We start from the raw sequence: 19,825 nt of genomic DNA on the forward strand, positions 1-19,825 counted from the left end.
AGATAGATCGTGGTTTTGACTTCAGACAGATTCACTGAAGTCAGCCCTTTCATAGTGGAATCTGAAGGTGTTTTGGTCTATCCATCCCGATTGGATAAGTAGTGTTGTATGTTAGAAGCCATGATTAGATGTGATATGCTGCAGAGTATCTGGAGGACCAACATATCTTCTGATGGTGCCATTGCATCCAATACAGGAATCTGTGGGCTGAAACCCCTTCCTTAGTCTTTCTTTAAATGATGCTATACAAGCTTTAGTTGTAATCACTCAAACTTCTTTTTTACTAAGCAAATGAACACTTGATCCATATTCATGTACAGATGGCAGGGGCTCATCTCTGAGCCTTGCCAATTCTTAGCAGTTGGTTGAACATCTACGAAATGCTGTGGCTTTAATAATGATGGCGTTTTGGATCAACAGCCCTGAATGTTCCAGAATCAATAGATGCTGGCATCACTCTTATGTCTGAGTTTTGAATAGCAATTAAAATTGCAGCAGCAATTAAAACAGCTACACCTAATGTATTGTATGATATAAATTTCATCCTTTGATTAAGGGAGTGGAATACCTTCCTTATAAGGAGAGACTGAGGGAGCTGGGGCTCTTTAGCTTGGAGAAGAGGAAACTGAGAGGTGACCTCATTCATGTTTATAAAGATGTAAAGGGTGAGTTCCAATAGAATGGAGTCAGGCTCTGCTCAGTGATGCCCAGTGACAGCACAAGGGGCAATGGGTGGAAGCTGAGGCATAGGAAGTTCCATGTGAACATGAGGAAAAATTTTTTTCTCTGTGAGGGTGACAGAACACTGGAACAGGCTTCTGGGGGGCGTTGTGGAGTCTCCCTCTCTGGAGATACTGAAAACCCTCCTGGATGTGTTCCTGTGTGACCTGGTATAGGTGATCCTGCTCTGGTGGGGGGATTGGACTAGACGAGCTTTCAGGGTCCCTTCCAACCTCTAACGTTCTGTGATTCTGTGATAATTCCTGCACTGAGGGCTTTTTTCCCATACAAAGTGTCAGTTGCTCCAAATGTGACTATATATGACTACAGGACCACTGTAAGTTATGCTAAAAAGTATACTACTTACTTGGGACTGAGTATTGTGTGGTTTGGAGCTCTTAATCTCATTTTGTTTATTCTTTGGTGAACTTCAGTTTGTTTGGATCCTTTTCTCAAATGAGCCCTGGAGTGAAGAGTTAGACTAAATTATATTTTGATGGCTAATGCATTTTCTCAAAACTTTCTGTCTGGGCACAGTGCAAATGTTTTTTATTACTGGGAGGTAATATGGCTGTTTGGAAAACCACTTAGGCTACAGTATTTGTGTTGTCAGTTTTGTTTTCCAGGCATAACAGTTCTGTTTGCTTTCTCTGTCTATTTGTGGAAAGATTAAATCATCATAAATTGTGTTTTCAAGAGCTGTGATTCTCAAGTTATTCTGTTTTATGCAGATCTGACTGCATGGATTTAGGCAAGCTGACATCTGTAACTTGGCCTTAGCTAAACAATTTCTTACAAATCACAAACCTGATCAAACCTTTATCACCAGATGAAACCAATTCTTTGCTTTAAAACTGGTCCCAGATGAGTACCTTGTCAGTCTTTAAATCAAAATTGCCATGCAAACAGGAGGAAAAAAAACCAAGTATGTCCTTCCTTAAATCAGCCTTAGACAAGCAGGCTGCCAGCTTGTGGAGGAAGGTTTGACTTCTACTTTTGGTTGTTTTTATAGAACAAGTAGATTTAGAATATCTGTGCTGAAAATTCAGTGTATGCAGTTGCTTAAATATAGTGACGTTACTGTCCCTTTGCAGCTGAGGACCACGTGTCAGTCACCTCTGGATCTTAACAGGGTTTAAACAAAGTTTAGTGCTTGCTGATAAATTCATACTTAATCTGTATAGTTCTTTGGTGTATAATGCTTGAGATATGTTTTTATGTCTGAAGAGGGCTGTGAGGCTGAACATAGCATTGTCTGTGATGTGCGGATGTTTTGAAGTCCCATTTAAAAGTTAGGATGTGTGGTAAGGCTTATGCTATCTCAAAATATGTATTGCACACTGGGTTTCTCACTTGATTTCAGTCAAGTGAGAAACCCAGCTTTTTCAGGAGGCAGCAATTAGAGCAGTTGAACCTCACCACAGCCTTTTATTCCTGGTTGCCTGTCAGCTTACCAAACTGGGAAACTTTTCTGGCATTCCTCACTCTCAGCTTTGTTTACATAAGATACTAAACACAAGATTGTCCTTTTTGAAGTGTAGGAGGAATATTTCCCAAAGCTTTATGGGATGGGGGAATCAATTTTGTACAGTCATCTGCTATAGATTCCCCCCCACTCTGCTTCAAGCAATGAGATTTTAACTTGTTTGTGTCTCTTCTCTGCATTTCTTGTCTCTTCTACCTCTATTGCCAGCTTTATATCTGTCTTTAGACAATCTTGTTTCCTTACTATGGTAAACAGTGATATTTGAAACACACACTGAAGTCTGACTTACTGTATCCAGCTCTGGGGCTCCCCACACAAGAGAGACGCAAACCTGCTAGAGCAGGTCCATAGGAGAGCCACTAAGATGATCAGAAGGCTGGAGCACTTCTCCTGTGAAGACTGGCTGAAAGAATTGGGGCTGTTCAGCCTGGAGAAGAAAAAGGCTCTGTGGAGACCTTAAGAGCTACATTTCAATATCTGAAGGGGACATGCAGGAAGGCTGGGGAAGGACTCTTTAGAAGGGCTTGTGGTGATAGGGTCAATGGCTGTAAACTGGAGCACAGCAGATTTAGGTTGGACATCAGGTAGAAGCTCTTTACAATGGGAGTGGTGAAATACTGGAACAGATTGCCCAGAGATGTGGTTGAGGTCCCTTCCCTGGAGGCATTCAAGATCAGACTTGATGTGGCCCTGGGCAGCCCAATGTAGTTGGAGCTGTCCCCGCTGACTGTAGCGGAATTGGACAAGATGACCTTTGAGGGTCCCTTCCAACTCAGTGCCATCTGTGAATCTGTAACGTGTGTGGGGGTTATTTATTATTTTCATGTCCATTTGTCAGTGATGTTTCACAAGCTTTCTTATTAAACCTGCAACAGCTTTTCTTTAGTGTTCACCTCATGATTTTACAATGATAGTATAGCGACTTCTTTACATCACTGATGCTTCTTGCTTTAGAGACTGCTTTTGCTGCATGGCAAGTGTGGTGTGTTCTGGGCTGACACCATCTGCCTCTATTAATTCTGCAGTGGATGTGCACAGGCTGTGTTTCTGGGCCATGCAAGCAGTACTTTGAACTGTCAAGGCCATAGCAGCCCTATGAGGAAACCAGCCTTACCGCTCTGCACAGAGTTGCAGAAGGATCCTGTGGGAATAAATTCAGTGCAGTGCACAACAGCTTCAGAGGGCAAAGGTACTCTGGAAGGCAGAGAGGTGTTTTTGCTGTCAGTGAGGAGCTCTTGACTCATGACATGCACTTGAATCCACAGAAAACAAAGTGGTCTTGCATGAGTCATGTCAAGCAAGAACCAATACTATGAGCACATTATGAAATGTACAAGAAGTCTGTGCTTCTTGATTGCAAAACAAGAGCTTCTGAGCCTTGCATTGTTCTCCCTGTCTCATCCCCACTCAGACATAAAGAGGAAATGAGAAACAGCTAAAGGAAAGATTGCTTGTCTGCTTTGGAGGCTGTCTTGGGAGCAGAACCGCAGGGATGAGAAACTGAAGCATAACAGGCAGAGAAGCTATGCGTTGATACTCTGTGCTTGTATACACACAGATATATGTGCTTGCATACAGGCATAGTCCTCTTCATTCCTCAAAGGCAGAAGGGGAAGAATTCACTGCCTTGTGCATTTTACTATATTTTTTGCAGTGAATTACTGTGCTGACTTATCACTATTCTTTTGATCTCGTGAGACTGCTGTCATCTGCTTGAAACTATTTAATCTGTAGGTGTTTTGGAGCTAGCATGTGGGTAGAGATCAGAAAAGCCTTTTAAAAATTCTCCACCTGAAATTAAAATATTCTGAGAGTAGAATATTTTGGTTTGGATATTTTCATCAACCCTGTAGTCTTAAAGATTTCTCATTCCACTGTTTTTTTAGCACAATATGAAAAACTCACTGACCAGCAGATAGTTTTGTTTCTGGAGCATCCTTTATGATATGCATTGAAGTGTATTGTGACAAGCTGTTGTCTTTTAACTATACATACATCTGTATAACTGCAAATGAGTTTGTATGAGATGAAGGGATTTGTATCTGTGTAACTACTGGCTGTTGAGGAAATAACAAATGTTATGAGGAGCAGCTGAGGTAACTGGGGCTGTTCAGTCTAAAGAAAAGGAGGCTGAGGGGAGCTCTTATTGCTCTCTACAACTCTCTGAAGTGGGATTGTCATGAGATTGCTGTTGATGTCTTCTCTCAAGTAACTAGTGATAGAACAAGAGGGAATGGCCTCAGACTGCACCAGGAGAGGTTTAGGATGGACACTGAAAGGTTTAGGATGGACACTGAAAGGGTTGTCAGGTCTTAGGACAGGCTGCCCATGGAGGTGCTTGAGTTACAAGCCCTGGAGGTGATTAAAGGCCATGTAAATGTGCTGCTTGTGGATATGGCTCAGTGGTGGACTTGGTCAAGTAGGGTTAATGGTTAGGCTGAATGATCTTGAAGGTCTTTTCCAACCTAAATGATTCTGTCGTTCTAAAAACTTAATTGAACTTATAGTGGCCTTCCAGTACCTGAAGAGGGCTTACAAGAAAGCTGGGGAGGGAGGTTTTTACACGGGCTTCTAGTGTTTGGAAGAGAGGTAATGGCTTTAAACTGGAAGAGGGTAGACTGGATATTAGGTAGTAATTCTTTACAGTGGGGGTGGTGAGACACTGGAAAAGGTTGCCCAGGGAGGCTGTGGATGCCCCCTCTTTGGAGGTGTTGAAGACCAGGATGGATGAGGCCTTGAGCAACCTGGGCTAGTGGGAGGTGTGACTGCCCATGGCAGGGGTGTTTTAACTAGGTGAGCTTTTAAGGTCCCTTCCAAACTATTCTGTGATTATTCCTTAGATAATGGGGTCCAGGCTGGTATTGTTGGTTGTCAGACAGGGAGCTGTAGAGCTGTATGGACTTCTTGTTCGATAACAATTTTGATTCACTTTCTTCATGAATATTTTTGAAGGAGGATAGAAGATTTGTATTCATGCACAGTACTTACTTATACAGCAGAACTATTTGAATTTCTGTCAGCTTCTCGTGCTTAATTTGCCTTCCAAAATACATACCTGCTACCCATATCTGAAAAATCCTGTGAGTCTCTGTAAATTTTCCAGGAGTGTTTTGCTTACTCATTCAGTGGTGAACTCACACCATCTCTTTTCTCCAGGCCAGAAATTGAGGCACAGTTAGGTAACATTTAGAAGTCAGATAAGAAATAAACATGGACCTGTATCTTTAACTCTCAAGTCACTGGCCCATCTGATATTTGTGCTTTGAGGTTCCTCCATGTTTTTATGAAAAATCCTGTTGTCCAATACTCCTGCAGCTTGTAAGTGATGTTTTCTACATTATTGATTTTTTTTTTTAGTGAGGATAAGAATAGAGCAAGCAGAAAACAAATTCATGACATTATCAAGAGAAACAAAATACAGAATGCATTGTGCAAAAATAAAATGATTTCATTGACTATTTTCATTGTGGCAGTTCGATCATCACATCAGTGAAGGCTGGTCAGTGAGTCATAGGTGGCTTGTCTTGTGCTGAGGAGAGTCATTCAGGTGAGCCAGTGACTTTTACTAGCTGACCAAAGAACCCCTTGTACTCCTTCCCAGTGTCTTTGAAACAAATGGAATAGCAGACACAGAATGTTGGGGGATGGAAGGGACCATGAAAGATCATCCAGTCCAAGCCCCCTGCCATAGGAGGATCACCTAGAGTAGGTCTCATAGGTCACACGCAGGTGGGTTTTGAATGCCTCCAGAGAAGGAGATTCCACAACATCTCTGGGCAGCCTGTTCCAGGGCTCTGTCACCCTCACCATGGAAAAGTTTTTCCTTATGTTCACATGGAACTTCTTGTGCTCCAGCTAGCACCCATTGTCCCTTGTCCTATCACTGGACATCACTGACCTGAGCCTGTCTCCGTCCTCCTGACATTTGCCCTTCACATCTTTATATACCTGAATGAGGTCACCTCTTAGTCTCCTTTTCTCCAAGCTAAAGATCCCCAGCTCTCTCAGCCTTTCCTCAAAAGGAAGATGTTCCACTGCCTTCAGCATCTTTGTGGCTCTGCACTGGACTCTTTCAAGCAGTTCCTTACAAAATTCACATCCTGAAAGTGGTGTGCTCTGAATCAGTTGTAAACATCCTATATTAATGTATTAAAACAATTTAGGTGTACCCTGAACTGGGCCTGCTGCCTGTCAAGACTTGCAGGGTAAGTGGAGTTGTAGGCAGACTCTATTTTTCCTGTTTACCTTTGGGTCTTTAGGTTCCAGTCAGAACTTCGCTGCAGTTGTAAGGAGGTTTGCCCTGCTCTTGACAGAAATATCCTAACAGTTAATTTGGCATAAATTAAAACATGGGAATTAAATAGATGTTGCATCCTGTCAAAGGACTGTATATATTGCTTATTTCTCTAGTCTTGGAGATCTTCAAAATATCCCTGGGATAAATTTTGCTCATACAGAGGAATTAAAGGATATTCTACTTTGATGTTTCTTCCTTGGTTAAGAATGACTGAATCTTGAGTTTCATCTTTGCAAATACATTCTCATTTAAAGTGTGAGAAATGGCTGTGTCTAATCTGGGAATTTAAGTCTGAAAATACTTTTCCTTGTGTAGAGGACAATCTGATTTTGAACTGTAAAAAGTTAGAGCTCTCCTCCCCTGAAAAGCACCCTGACATCCTGCTCCTTGGATTAGCTGTAAAAGAAGAACTTGATTTAGCCGATACTGATTTTTACACCAATTGGTTTGCTTGGTTTTGTTTCCTTGCAAGCTTTTACCACCACATAGTAGTTTTGAAAGCTTCTTTCCTCAACCATTCTCAAAGGCTCTATGGGCAACAAGTTTTTTAGCCAGCCACTGGACTTACCAGGAGGCTTCTTTGCTGACTTGAATACAGTTCCTGTTGTCTGATCTGTGTTGTAGCTGCATCCTTCCTTAATCTGCTGTAGCTTGTTCTTTTGTAGAACTACTGTAACATTTATATTTCAGTGCCTTGAATTCCTTTGAGTACTTCAGCTTCTTTGATCACCCACCCCAGGTTTTACTTTAGACCATTGCATGTTAGCATTATGATTTATTCAGGTCTCACAGAATCAGTCTTTAGTGTTGGAAAAGACTTTAAAAGATCATCTAGTCATCTAGTTCCAACCCTCCTGGCATGGGCGGGCACACTTTCCACAAGATCTGCTCGCCCAGAGCCTGTTTATTTCACACTACACCACAGATCCAAATGTTTTGGAATTTTTTTGAGGGGTATGTAAGTAAAGCCAATTGTAATATGAAATAAATAGATGCCAAGGTGCTTAGTCATGGAAGACTTTTAATCCCATCTGTAGAATCATGGCATGGTCTATGTTGGAAGGGACCTCTAAAAGTCCAGCCCCCTCTGCAGTCAGCATATCAGGTTGCCCAGAGCCCTGTCAGGCCTCACCTTGAGTATCTCCAGGGATGGGGCCCCAGCTACCTCACTGGGCAACTTGTTCCAGTGTTCCACCACCCTCATAGTAAAGGACCTGATCTGTACATCCAACTAAATCTGCTCTTCTCTAGTGTGAAGCCCTATCACCACAGACCTTTGTAAGCAGTCTCTCTCCATCCTTCTTGTAGGCCCCCTTCAAGTACTGGAAGGTCACTATTAGGTGTCCCCAGAGCCTCCTCTTCTCCAGGCTAAACAACCCCAGCTCCCTCAGCCTGTCCTTGTAGGAGAGGTGTTCCAACCCCCTGATCATTTTCATAGCAGGTTCTGTTGTACATCTGTTGGACCAGAGTATCTTAATAATTATTTTTTGTGATGCTACAAAAGAAGAAGAATGTAAAATATGTTGTAAAAGAAAGAGGAGAATAATCAAACTTAATCCATCAAACTTAAATTCTGGAAGCAGAAGGATGCAGAAGGTAAGTAGGCAGGGATGGGTGTGAAGGAAATTGAAAAGGGGAGTTTTGGGAGGACTGATTGCTTAGGTGAGACTCGGGGACTGTGGAGACTCTCTTCATGTGGACTTAAGGGTAGCATTTTTGAAAAGCACTGGATGTGCTTTAGTGTCCACTAGGAGTTTTTTCTCTAGGGTTTTCTTCACCCAGGAGTTTTCAAAGAGCAACTTTTAAATGGTTTGGCACATTTTCTCTAAGGTGATGCCAGGCCTGCTGTGCCTTGCAGAGATTGTATAGCCTCCTGAAACTGCCAGAGTAGATTCTAGTAAGCTATGATTGCAAAAAGGTATCTTCTCTCTCTTGCAGGCAGCATTAAAATGGAGTATTTAGGAAGAACTTACATAGTGTACTGGGACTTCTATAATTTGAAATGTATCCTGCTAGCTGAGTTTCTTATGTGAGCTTCCCTTCCCATGTTGTTCTGTATGATGTAGATAGTACTAACCTGTGCATGATTGCCAAATCCTTTGACACGTGTAAGTGGGAAAAAAAAGTATATACAGTGCAGTTGCAAGTATTTTTGTTTCACTATTATAATCATCAGAAGGTGTAAATGAGGAGAGGTGGTGCTGCTCCATGGTACAGAGTATTTTGCCAACTGCTTAAAGCAAAAGAGCTGCTGCTGTACTCTGAGACAAATTGTTGGCTTCTGTGCAAGAGCAGAGTACGGGCTTCCAAGTCTTTCTCTGATAATTCCAGTTTAAGAACCTCTGTGCATGATTTCTGAAATGTCTTTGCCTTGACTGTAGCTGATGAATTGCCTGAAGTTTCTGCTGCACATGTGAGTCCTCTTACTGAGAGCTGTTCTATAAATGTAATACTGGAAAGATTGGTTACAGTGACTGTGAACAGTGCAATGTGAATGAGTTTCTGAATAACAATTTCCTGGCAGGCAGCTATGTCAACGGCTTCAGGCACTGTGGGATGAGCTGCAAATAAGCAAAAAAAAGCATAGAGCCAGTGAAAAGCATAGGGTCAGTGATTCCCATTTGCATTGCTCCTTTGGATCCAAGCTTGAACACTGCATTAGTCAGTGTTGCCTTCTGAAGTGTCCTATGACCTTTTCTTGCTCTGTAGTTACAAGAAAAACTAGGGAGAGACAAGTATAAGTGCTTAAAATTTTATAGTTAATCAGGGTTTCGACCAATCTAGGTGTGAACAGCACCTAAAAATAGGTTTCAGACTTGTTTTCTGGGTTGCATCCTGTGTCAGTAGGAAATGTTGGAGTGAATGCTCTCTTTAAAACCTGAGTTTTCAGAAGGGGAACCGAGGATGTACCGCTGCTCTCTTCAAGAAGATAGTTGGGGTTGGGCTGTACAGGCTCAAGTAGAGGCACAAAGTTATGACATGCGAAAAAGGTTAATGGTTTTATCTCCTGCCTGAAATTTCCAGCTTGTAAGTACACAGAATACAGAATTAACTAGGTTGGAAGAGATCTTTGAGATCATCTGATGGTGACTCCACCACCTCTCTGGGCAGCCCATTCCAATGGCCAGTCTCTCATTCTGTGAAGAATTTCTCCCTAATATCCAGCCTGAACCTCCCCTGGTGCAGCTTGAGACTGTGTCCTCTTGTTGTGGTGCTGGTTGCCTGGGAGAAGAGACCAGTCCCCACCTGGCTACAACCTCCCTTCAGGGAGTTGTAGATGGCAATAAGGTCTCCCCTGAGGTTCCTCTTCTCCAGGCTAAGTGGTACAGATTTGGATTAGAAACAAAATTGCATTACAACCAAAGCTGAAATGAGCTCTGCTCTACCTTGTGCATTTATTTTGTTGAGGAAAAATGTAAGAAAGAGAGCGCCAGCATGAGAATGTAGCATTTACTTGTTGCATTTAATGCTGTCCTGATGATGAAGTGGTACAGGATACATTTCACATTAGACCAAGGGGGGAAAAAAAAAAATAAAATCTTTGTATGTTGTAACTCCAGAACATGTTCTCTTCTATACAGTGACCTTCATCATTTGTTACCTTGGTATTCCTATAAAGGCATGATAGGAGGAAGTGAAATAGGTGAGGATGATGCATTGGATAATTACTGAAATTGACACATTACATTGGACAGAATAACAAGGCAGTGGAAATGTAATGTTATGGTGCAGTAGTTTTCCTTAGAGGAGCAGGATTTTGGTTTGATGCTGCAAGCCTGGTTCATCTCATATTTAGTGGAATCAGGAAGTGCTCAGGCCACTGTTCTCTGGGTTAAAATGTTCTTTTGTCAGGGTAGAGCAACTGTGGATAGGGAAAAGATGGAAAAAAAAATATTTGAATCACAATTTCTAGTTGAAAAGAGAGTTCTGTTTCTCCCAGCTCTTTACTCTGATTTAGACCTTTCCAGCAGAATTCTATTAAATTGTGCGAAACACTTTTCCATTAAGCTGTTTTGCACTAAATCTCTGAAAATGAGGATGTAATTTCTATGCTGTAATAGTAACCCTGCTTCACAACTAATATGTCATCGTTTCTTTTTATTCTAGTGCCTGAGAAAACTGTAAAGCAGCAGTAACGAAGGCTCGAAAATGTTGATAAATGAGTGAACTGTTCCACCTGAGAACTAGTGTCTGCTCTTGACTTTGGCAAGAGATTTGAATGCAGAAGGGTAAGATGTTTTAATTGTAGTTGTCTCAACTACTTTACATAAAAGAATTATGCAAGTATTTGATATTATTCTTTTCTGGGTTGAGTAGAAGTGGGTATTTTTAAGGCGCTAATGATGTAGCTTGGGGTTTTATTTTCTTTTCCATGTAAGGTGCTTCCAATGAAGCCAAAAGGCAAAGACTCTGTGGATCAGAGAGGTGCTCCTGTCCATTTCACTTGTTAAACAGTACTCTTGACATGAAGTCAGCTACCGAGAGTGTATGGCAGGACCAAGTTGTTGACCCAAAGCCCTAACAGTCTAAGGAACTGTGTTTCAGCACTGCTGTTGTTGAGGGAGGGAATAATGCTTGTTGGTGTGACTATTACAAATTGGCTTTTCCTCCTGTTTCTAAACCTTTTTAATGCCCCTCCCTTCTCCACAACTGATAGCTCAGTGCTCAAACTGCAAGCCCTGCCACAGTCCACTGAAGCTGCAGTGTCCTTGCTTCAGTCAGGAGAGTAAAGCCTGTGTGGATAAAGGCAAGGCAGCAGCTGTGAGTTTCCAATGATTTATTGGGGGATGTAGAATGCTGTGGATAAGAGTTTATTTATGGAAATGATTGTGAAATACTTCAAAAACATGAAATAATGTAAATGTTTTCTAAGTGTGGGCAGAGAACTATAAACCTCTGGAAAATTGAATGGTTTATTTAGCTCAGTGAAAGGAAGGTCAGCTAAAACTGTATAACATTTTGTTTTATTGTTTTGAGGTGTGGAAAAGCATTACTTAGCAATCCTGGTGGTTAACAAAAACTTTGTCTTGTCTTGCCTTGCTTATTTGAGATGCAGCCATGTGCTTTGGAGCAAGTTCTCATTACGTTTCATTATTAAATCCTCAAATCCATTGAAATACCTTGGAGAAAGTATAGAGCTAATGGCATATGAGGCTGGCTTTCCCAAAGGTTATCTTTAATCTGCCACCAAGATGACTCTTGCTATGATATTAGATTCTCTTCGAAGTGCTCACATGATTTCATTACCTCTGAAAACCAGGTCACTGACGTACTGTTTCCTTCTAACCTCCTTGGTGTTTCTTGATGTCCCAAACATCTGTGGTATGCAAATACTGCATTTCCAGTAAAAGTTCCTTGGATTTTGAATTATTGCTGTGGTATTTTCCTGTAAGATGAGCAAGGATTGCTTCAGTTGCCACTGGTTTTCAGGAAGGCAGTTTGTGATTATCACTTCATGCTGTTACTTCCCAGCTCTGTCTCAGACAGGTCCTGTGGTTCTCATTTCCTGGGTGGTTGGGGCAAAAATCTGTTGTTCTTGACTTACTTTCTGATGTAAACCAACAGGGATACAAGTTCTTAGCTTGCTTTCTCTGACTCACTGCTTGGGCAAGCCCCTTGTTGAAAGGTATTTCTTGTGGTGCAGAAGGGAGCAAAAGGAAAAAAATCAAAGCTTCCCAGTTGCAAAAGGATCTTGTAGCCTGGGAACAAATGGGAGGAGACAAATTCATTCTTTCTGACAACAGCAACTCAAAATCTCTCCCATGTACATACTGGGTTCTCCTTTTATCTCTGCACTTGAAAAAGACTACCTAATGGATTTCTCCTTCCACAGGGTGGGACAAAGCCAGACCCGCTGGCAAAAAATGGTGCTAGGACTCATTATCCAGTCCAAAACACAGAATCATTTTGTAGATACAGACTTCCTTGAAACAGATTTATTTAAGATGCTTAGATACAAATTCTTTTGCTGATTTGAAGCAGGGCTTACAGAGTACTTGGGATTCTGGAATTTAAAGACAAATCTGGTTTTATGTGCAAAAGCCTTCGTTTTAAGAACATTGTGTCCTTGGGCTTTTAAAGGTGTATGTGATTTTAGTGTCCATCACTTACTGAGTAAAGTTCAAGAGAGACAGGGACCTGCTGGAGAGAATCCAACAGAGAAGCCATGAGGATGATTAGGGGACTTGAGCACCTTCCCTATGAAGAGAGACTGAGAGACCACCTGGGGCTGTTTAGTCTGGAGAAGACTGAGAGGGAATCTGATCAATGTCTATCAGTATCTGAGGGGTAGGTGTGAAGTGGAGAGGGCCAAGCTCTTTTTGGTGCTATGCAGTAATAAGACAAGGAACAACGGGTACAAGCTTGATCATAGAAGATTTCATCTCAACATGAGGAGGAACTTCTTCACAGTGAGGATGATGGAGCACTGGAACAGGCTGCCCAGAGAGGTTGTGGAGTCTCCTTCTCTGAACACATTTGAAACCCACCTGGATGCATTCCTGTGCAGACTACTCTGGGTGATCCTGCTTGGGCAGGGGCGTTGGACTGGATGATCTCTGGAGGTCCCTTCCAACCTCTAATGTACTGTGGTACTGTGAAATGTAGTGTTGGGAGGTTACAGCAGATAATACATGGGAAATGTTTAGACTCACACAGAAATCTTTAGGGCCAAGCTTAATCACTGACACTTTAAAAATCATGTGTGGACCAGTAGCAGAATCTAACAGCTCCAAAATGTGTATTTCACTATAGTGAAGCCCAAAGAAATGTTTCAACTTCCCTCTGTTACTTTGCAGAGGCTTAGAATTTATTTTTCCTGTAGCAGTTATATACTGCAGTAGTAAATGGTAGGAGGTTCTAGTATGCATGACCTGGTTCAGCTGGATAACATTATTGATTGTTGCGGGGTTGTTTTAGTGCCTCTGCTTTAGTTAATTTAAACTTCATTTTCTGATTTGTGATTAGCTCAGTGGTAAGTTGTCGTTGCAGTGTTTGATTCCCTGAGGACATGATCTATAAGGCAGATTTTTCCAATGGAGGTTCATGATTCAGCTAATTTACACGTACTTTAAACAGCAGTTGTCCTAATACCCTGAAGTGGAGTTTGAGATACTTGAAGTCCAAGAGGGTAATACCATAAATGAGTGTTTAAGCCCTCTTTAGAGACCTGCTGGAGGGGCCAGCGGGACACGTAATGCCCTTCATGTTCTGTTTTGCAGTAGGCTTGTGAAGTTAAACATCTCAAGTAAGATTAGGAAAGCAGTTGCAATTCATGCAGAATTGGCATTTAACATTTCATGGGTAACCTTTGTTCCATCAGAGTTACCATAACATTTGTTTGCCCAGACTCTGTCACAGAATCCCAGAATTGCCCAGACTGGAAAAGACCTTTAAGATCATCAAGTCCAATCATTAACCTAGCATTGATGAGTCCTTGGCTAAACCATATCCCTAAGCACTAGGTCTACACAACTCCCAGAGATGGGGGACTGTATATAGATTTATATTTTAATAGCTTGCTCAAATAAATGAGCATAATAAAAATGTCTTCATGTGGTTAGGGCAAGCTAATGAACTCTGACTTTTGCATTTGCTGATGTTTTACCTTTCTTGTCAGTTTAGTGCAGAGCTGTGTTCAGTTACTTAAAACCATTTTTATAAGATACAGGGAATTAGTCTCAGTGCTACCATCTAAATGGTTTTGTCAAGCTCAGCTGGTGTCTCAGAATGCTGCATAGGGGCAGGAGATTGAGAATAAATGAATTGAATTCATGTGTTTTCTGTTTTGACTGAGCCTGTTTGTGGACTATCACTTCACCCAAGAAATGATTGGTACTTTACTGAAAGATATCCTGTGTACAATAATGCAGTGGTTTCCAGTTCAGTGCCACACTTCAAGCTGGTATGAAAGTTGGCAGAGACAGTCTTGCTCTTCTTCCACTCCCCAGTGCTTGTTGTCAAGCCCTTACTTCATGTTGGCACATGGTAGGAGAAGGCTTCAACACACAGGTGGTTGTTTATTTTCCCCTTGCCCAGCTCTCTGGCAGTGTTGGCTGTCAAATGATCAGGAGGTTGGAGCACCTCTGCTATGCTGACAGGCTGAGGGAGCTGGGGGTGCTCAGCCTGGAGAAGAGAAGGCTCCAGGGAGACCTAAGAGCAACATTCCAGTACCTGAAGGGATCCTACAAGAAGGTTGAAGACAGCCTGTTTACAAAGGCCTGCAGTGATGGGACAAGGGGCAATGGCTTCAAACTAGAAAAGAGCAAATTTAGATTAGATGTTAGGAACAAGTTCTTTACTGTGAGGGTAGTGCAACACTGGAACAGGTCACCCAGGTAGGTGGTTTGGGCCCCATCCCTGGAGATAATCCAAGTGGGGCTTGACACGGCTGATCTAGTTGAGGATGCCCCTGCATATAGGAGGGTGGATCATGTAAATAATTTGGACTTTGAAAATTCTTCCTCTTGATCTTTAAGCCTGTAAGACAAGCAGTGGAATCCAGTCTTGATGGCAAAGTTTTTGCCAATTTGGGTTTTGGTTTTTGGTTGTGTATGTTGATTTTCTTGATTGAAAACTGGACCCCTTCTTTAGGAGATGTAACAAGTTTCACTGTACCACTAAAAGTCTGTGTGCTCAGGTTCTGCTTATTTAAAGCTCCATTTCTGTCCTCCACTACTTCTGTCAAGCTGCCACCATATCTCCTGTCTATCTTTGCCTCACCTTCCAAATAGTGAGACTGGTTTCGTCACTGCTCTTTTCTTGGTTTCCTTTACTGCCTGTGTACTGGCAAGAAGCCAGTCAAGGCTGCAGCCAAATGATTCAAAATGTAAAATTTCTTTCAGGTCAGTTTCAAGGTATTACCTTGAGCTTCTTACAATCACCTTCTTACAATCCTACCATTTGGGAGAGGCTCACCCCTTGTTAGGGGGCCATTAAAAGTTCTGATAGTTTGCAGGTGGTTAAGATTCTGCCACATTTCTAATTAAGTTCTTCTTTATAGGCAATTATTCTTTTAAAAATCTGGTTCTAGGTTGCATTATTTTATTATTTTTATTTTTAGGTTAGCATTAGGCTTTAGCATCTCTGAAGGTCAAGCAGTTATATCTTTTAAAAACATTATCTCAAACTATTTGCAGTATTATTTAAAAAAATGGGTTCATTACACAGTCTGCCTAAAGGCACTGCAAGGTCAGGCTCTAATTACCTTTTAGTTTAAGGTGTGTTTGAGACATGTAATTGTAGCTACTTTATCCCTGTTAATTTAAATAACCATAAGAACTGAGGCCCTGCCGGCAAAGCAAAAGGTGTTCATCATTACCAAGATCTGCTCTGTCATTCAGAACTGTCAGCAGCCAAGGAACCTGCTTGATGCAGCTGATGAAGTTATTGGATGCCCTGCTTCATCAGTGCTCCAGTCTTTACAGTTTGCTGTAGTCTTAACAGAAGAGCCTTTCTGACTTTCTGCATGACACAAGGAAGAAAATGGTGTGTCACTCAATCACCCTTCAGCTTGACAGGTGGAGATAAGTGTGTCTTAAGTGCTTTCCAGAAATGCTGTCAACAGCCTGTGTTTAAAAAGGCAAACAAAAAGATTTTATTCTTGCATTTGTGGTTCTTCCCAGTTGGCCCACCCAAACCACAAGTGTTATTTGAGCAGCATTTGGAAGACATCTCCATGCCTCTGATTTGTCTGTTTTCTATCTAAATGCTTACTCAGATTAATCACAGTGGGGGTTGGAAGGGACCTCTGGAGATGATCTAGTCCAAACTCCCCTGCTAAAGCAAGGTCACCCACAGCAGGTTGCTCAGGATCACAATGTCCAGGTGGGTTTGGAATCTCTCCAGAGGAAGAGAGTCTGCAGCCTCTCTGGGCAGCCTGCTCCAGGGCTCCAGCACTTTCATAGGAAAGAAGTTTATCCTTGTTTATCCACCTAGTTTAGGTGGATTTTCCTGTGTTCCAGTTTGTGTCTATTGCCCCTTGTCTTATCAGTGGGCACCCCTAAAAAGAGTCTGGTCCCATCCTCTTGACACCCACCCTTTAGATATTGATAAGATCCCCTCTCAGTGTTGTCTTCTGGTATTGAAATTCCTCCTCAAGACTACTGGCTTCCTTTATTTACCTACAGAAAACATGACATCTGGCTTTATTAGGAAGATGCAATTGCCACGGGAGTCTACATTTATGGAGGTTTGCTTTTCATGATGAGAAAAGAGGTGAATCATAGTAGCAGAAGTGAACTCAAAGGGTTTGGTGAGACAACTCTGGGATATCTTTCATTTTTTGCAGCAGGGATGCAGACAGATGTTACACAGCCCTCCTCTATCTATCCCCCACTCCTGTTTATTAAATTCAAGTCTGTTCTTCCCATACATGGGAGTCATGGGAAAGCATTGCATTAAAAGCCAGTCTGTGGAAAGCAGCTCAGTTGCTTTGCTGAGCAGGTAAGTTATTTATTAGGCAATTTGGTATTCTGAGTGGGTCTTTTTTAGTTTGTTTGGTTGGTGTGTTGTTTTTTTTTTATATATATCTATCACCTGTTACCTGATATCTGAAACTGAAAAAAACACTTCCTCCAAAACTTCCAAATGCAATCTGTTGCCACTTCTTTTTTTCATTTTGGAATGAATTTTCCAGGTCTCTCTCTGTAAAGTTAACATTCCTAACAAGTAGGGGGGGAGGGGTTGAATTATTATTTATTTTTTTTTTTAATAGCCTGATGGAGTGAAAGGATCAGCTGCAGTATTTTCTCTTTTTGACTGTTCTTGAGACAGGGAAAGAATTACATCAAGGTTCTGGATTGCAGTTCATGTTGTATTTATTTTCTTATTGTTTATGTATTTGGGTTTATGTTTATAAATCACTGCCTGCAAATCAGTTCCAGAACTAGAAAATTAACAGATTTGTTTATCATGTTAGTCTAAGTTATGAGGCTGCTTGATTCTGGCCTTTTACAGACAGAAGTATCATAACTAAATGAAAAAAAGGTGAATAATAACACAAATATAAAAACACTGAAGTGCTTTCCTCCCCTCCATTTGCACTACTTGAGCTCTCAGTGTGCACTTGCAGCCCGCAAAGCCAATCAGATCCTGGGCTGCATCAGGAGAAGTGTGGCCAGCAGGTCGAGGGAGGTGATCCTCCCCCTCTACTCAGCCCTGGTGAGACCCCACCTGGAGTACTGTGTCCAGTTCTGGAGCTCCTATTACAAGAGGGATGTGGAGGTGCTGGAAGGTGTCCAGAGAAGGGCCACAAGGATGATCAGAGGGCTGGAGCACCTCTCCTATGAGGACAGACTGAAGGAGTTGGGGCTGTTCAGTCTGGAGGAGAGAAGGCTCCGAGGTGACCTAATTGTGGCCTTCCAGTATCTGAAGGGGGGCCTACAGGAAGGCTGGGGAAGGACTTCTCAGCATCTCAGGTAGTGATAGGACTAGGGGGAATGGAATGAAGCTGAAGGTGGGGAGATTCAGGCTAGATGTGAGGAGGAGGTTCTTCACCATGAGAGTGGTGAAACCCTGGAATGCGTTGTCCAGGGAGGTGGTCGAGGCCCCATCCCTGGAGGTGTTTAAGCCCAGGCTGGATGAGGCTCTGTCCAGCCTGATCTAGTGTGGGGTGTCCCTGCCCATGGCAGGGGGGTTGGAAGTAGATGATCCTTGTGGTCCCTTCCAACCCTGAATGATACTATGATACTATGATACTTCCATTTTGTAGTAAGTCGCTGCTTCCTTTTCATCCTCACCTTTATCTGTTGTACCACAGAAGTGGAAACACTGGAGCAACCCAAAGTGTATTCAAGGTCCAAAGTATATTAGAAGTGATGTTTCCACACTTCTGTGAACTTAATTCCTGCTTTTGTTAATTTTTCTGGTAATTTGGGACACTTTTGTAGTAGTACAGATGTTTTAATTATCATGTGCAAAGCTTTCAGGACCAGCTGTAAGCAGGCAAAGATGTTTATTACGTTATGCAGCAAAGTTATATAGTCTATCAGAAGGCATGTGTCACATCTCAGTTGGTCATTTTCTACTGGCATATGTGTAATTAATACAACAGGTCAGAATAACAAAACAGTATTTTAACACATCCAACCAAGTCCTGCCCAGTTTCTCTCCTTTGGTTACAAGGTGTTTACATTATTCTCAGAGTCAAAGACAAAACATAGCTTTCTCTAAGTTGAGCAAAGGCAAACCTTCCCTGTAGCCTTCTAAAGCTATCCAAAAAGAACCTCTTCCCACACACTTTGACTCTTGGAATTGAAAGTACAAAGACCAGCTAGGCTTGCAATTGTTTGTGAGCAAAGATGTCTTGCTTCACCTAAACAGGGTCTAGATTCTTAATGACAGACTCATTCATAACATTTGGAGGGCTTTTGTTTAAGTCTCTATTTCGACAGCTCAAAAACTTGATAAATGGTTTAGCCATTAACAAAAATGTACCTAATTGGCTCCCTAGGCATGTATACAATATCAACCACCTGGGATTTTTGTTTTGTATTTCTAAGTGATTATGAAATTTGAGATGGAAAATAAAAATCCAGACAAAGGAAAAAATCTGACTCTTGCTAGATTTAACCCAAAATCTACTTTGAATAGCCTTTATTTTAGAATAAACCAAACCAGGTTGGAAGAGACCTTCAAGATCATTGCGTCCAACCCATCAACCAATCCAACCCACCCAAACAGCTAACCCATGGCACCAAGTACCCCATCAAGTCTCCTCCTGAACACCTCCAATGACGGCGACTCCACCACCTCCTTGGGCAGCCCATTCCAATGGGCAATCACTCTCTTTGTATAGAACTTCTTCCTAACAACCTCCCTTGGTGCAGCCTGAGACTGTGTCCTCTTGTTCTGGTACTGGGTGCCTGGGAGAAGAGACCATCATCTGCCTGTCTACAACCTCCCTTCAGGTAGTTGTAGAGAGAACTACTTGAATAGACAAGAACACTTTAATTTTGGTCTATCTAAAACAAAGAAATTAAGACCTGAATAGCCAAACAGATCATGTTTCAATCATGTAGAATAATAGAAACTAAAGACCCACTGTAGTAATCATTTCTATCACTGGAACATTTAACAAAAAGGAGAGGGGAGGAAAAAAGAAATAAAAGATTCAACATACCTGATCTTCAGGTTCCTTCCAACCCAAACTTTTCTATGAATGTCTTAAGTCCTTCTCTGAAGTTTGTAGCACCTAAAATGATGAAAGCATTTGTAGAAGAGAAATAGGAGGATTGCCTTCCTCTATTTAAATTTGTTTTGTTGATCTGAGGTTCATGGTTACAAGAGGGATCTGGATGTGCTGGAATGTGTCCAGAGAAGGG

General features: G+C 41.8%; 1 protein-coding gene across 3 annotated transcripts in view; it reads left to right on the forward strand.

The window, feature by feature from the left end:
* GULP1 (GULP PTB domain containing engulfment adaptor 1) overlaps positions 1-19,825 on the forward strand; it is a 212,719-nt gene that overhangs the window by 56,675 nt on the left and 136,219 nt on the right. For 2 of the 3 annotated variants that reach the window (XM_068137890.1, XM_068137892.1), the window contains exon 2: positions 10,611-10,732. The exons of the other annotated variant lie outside the window; for it this stretch is intronic. The gene's annotated coding sequence lies outside the window, so the exon portion shown is untranslated. The remainder of the gene's footprint in view (positions 1-10,610; positions 10,733-19,825) is intronic. 3 annotated transcript variants of the gene reach the window in all.

The sequence above is a fragment of the Melanerpes formicivorus genome, unplaced genomic scaffold (genome assembly GCF_026170545.1).
Source record: "Melanerpes formicivorus ecotype bairdi unplaced genomic scaffold, bMelFor1.0.p_v2 SCAF_5, whole genome shotgun sequence".
Taxonomy (NCBI): domain Eukaryota; kingdom Metazoa; phylum Chordata; class Aves; order Piciformes; family Picidae; genus Melanerpes; species Melanerpes formicivorus.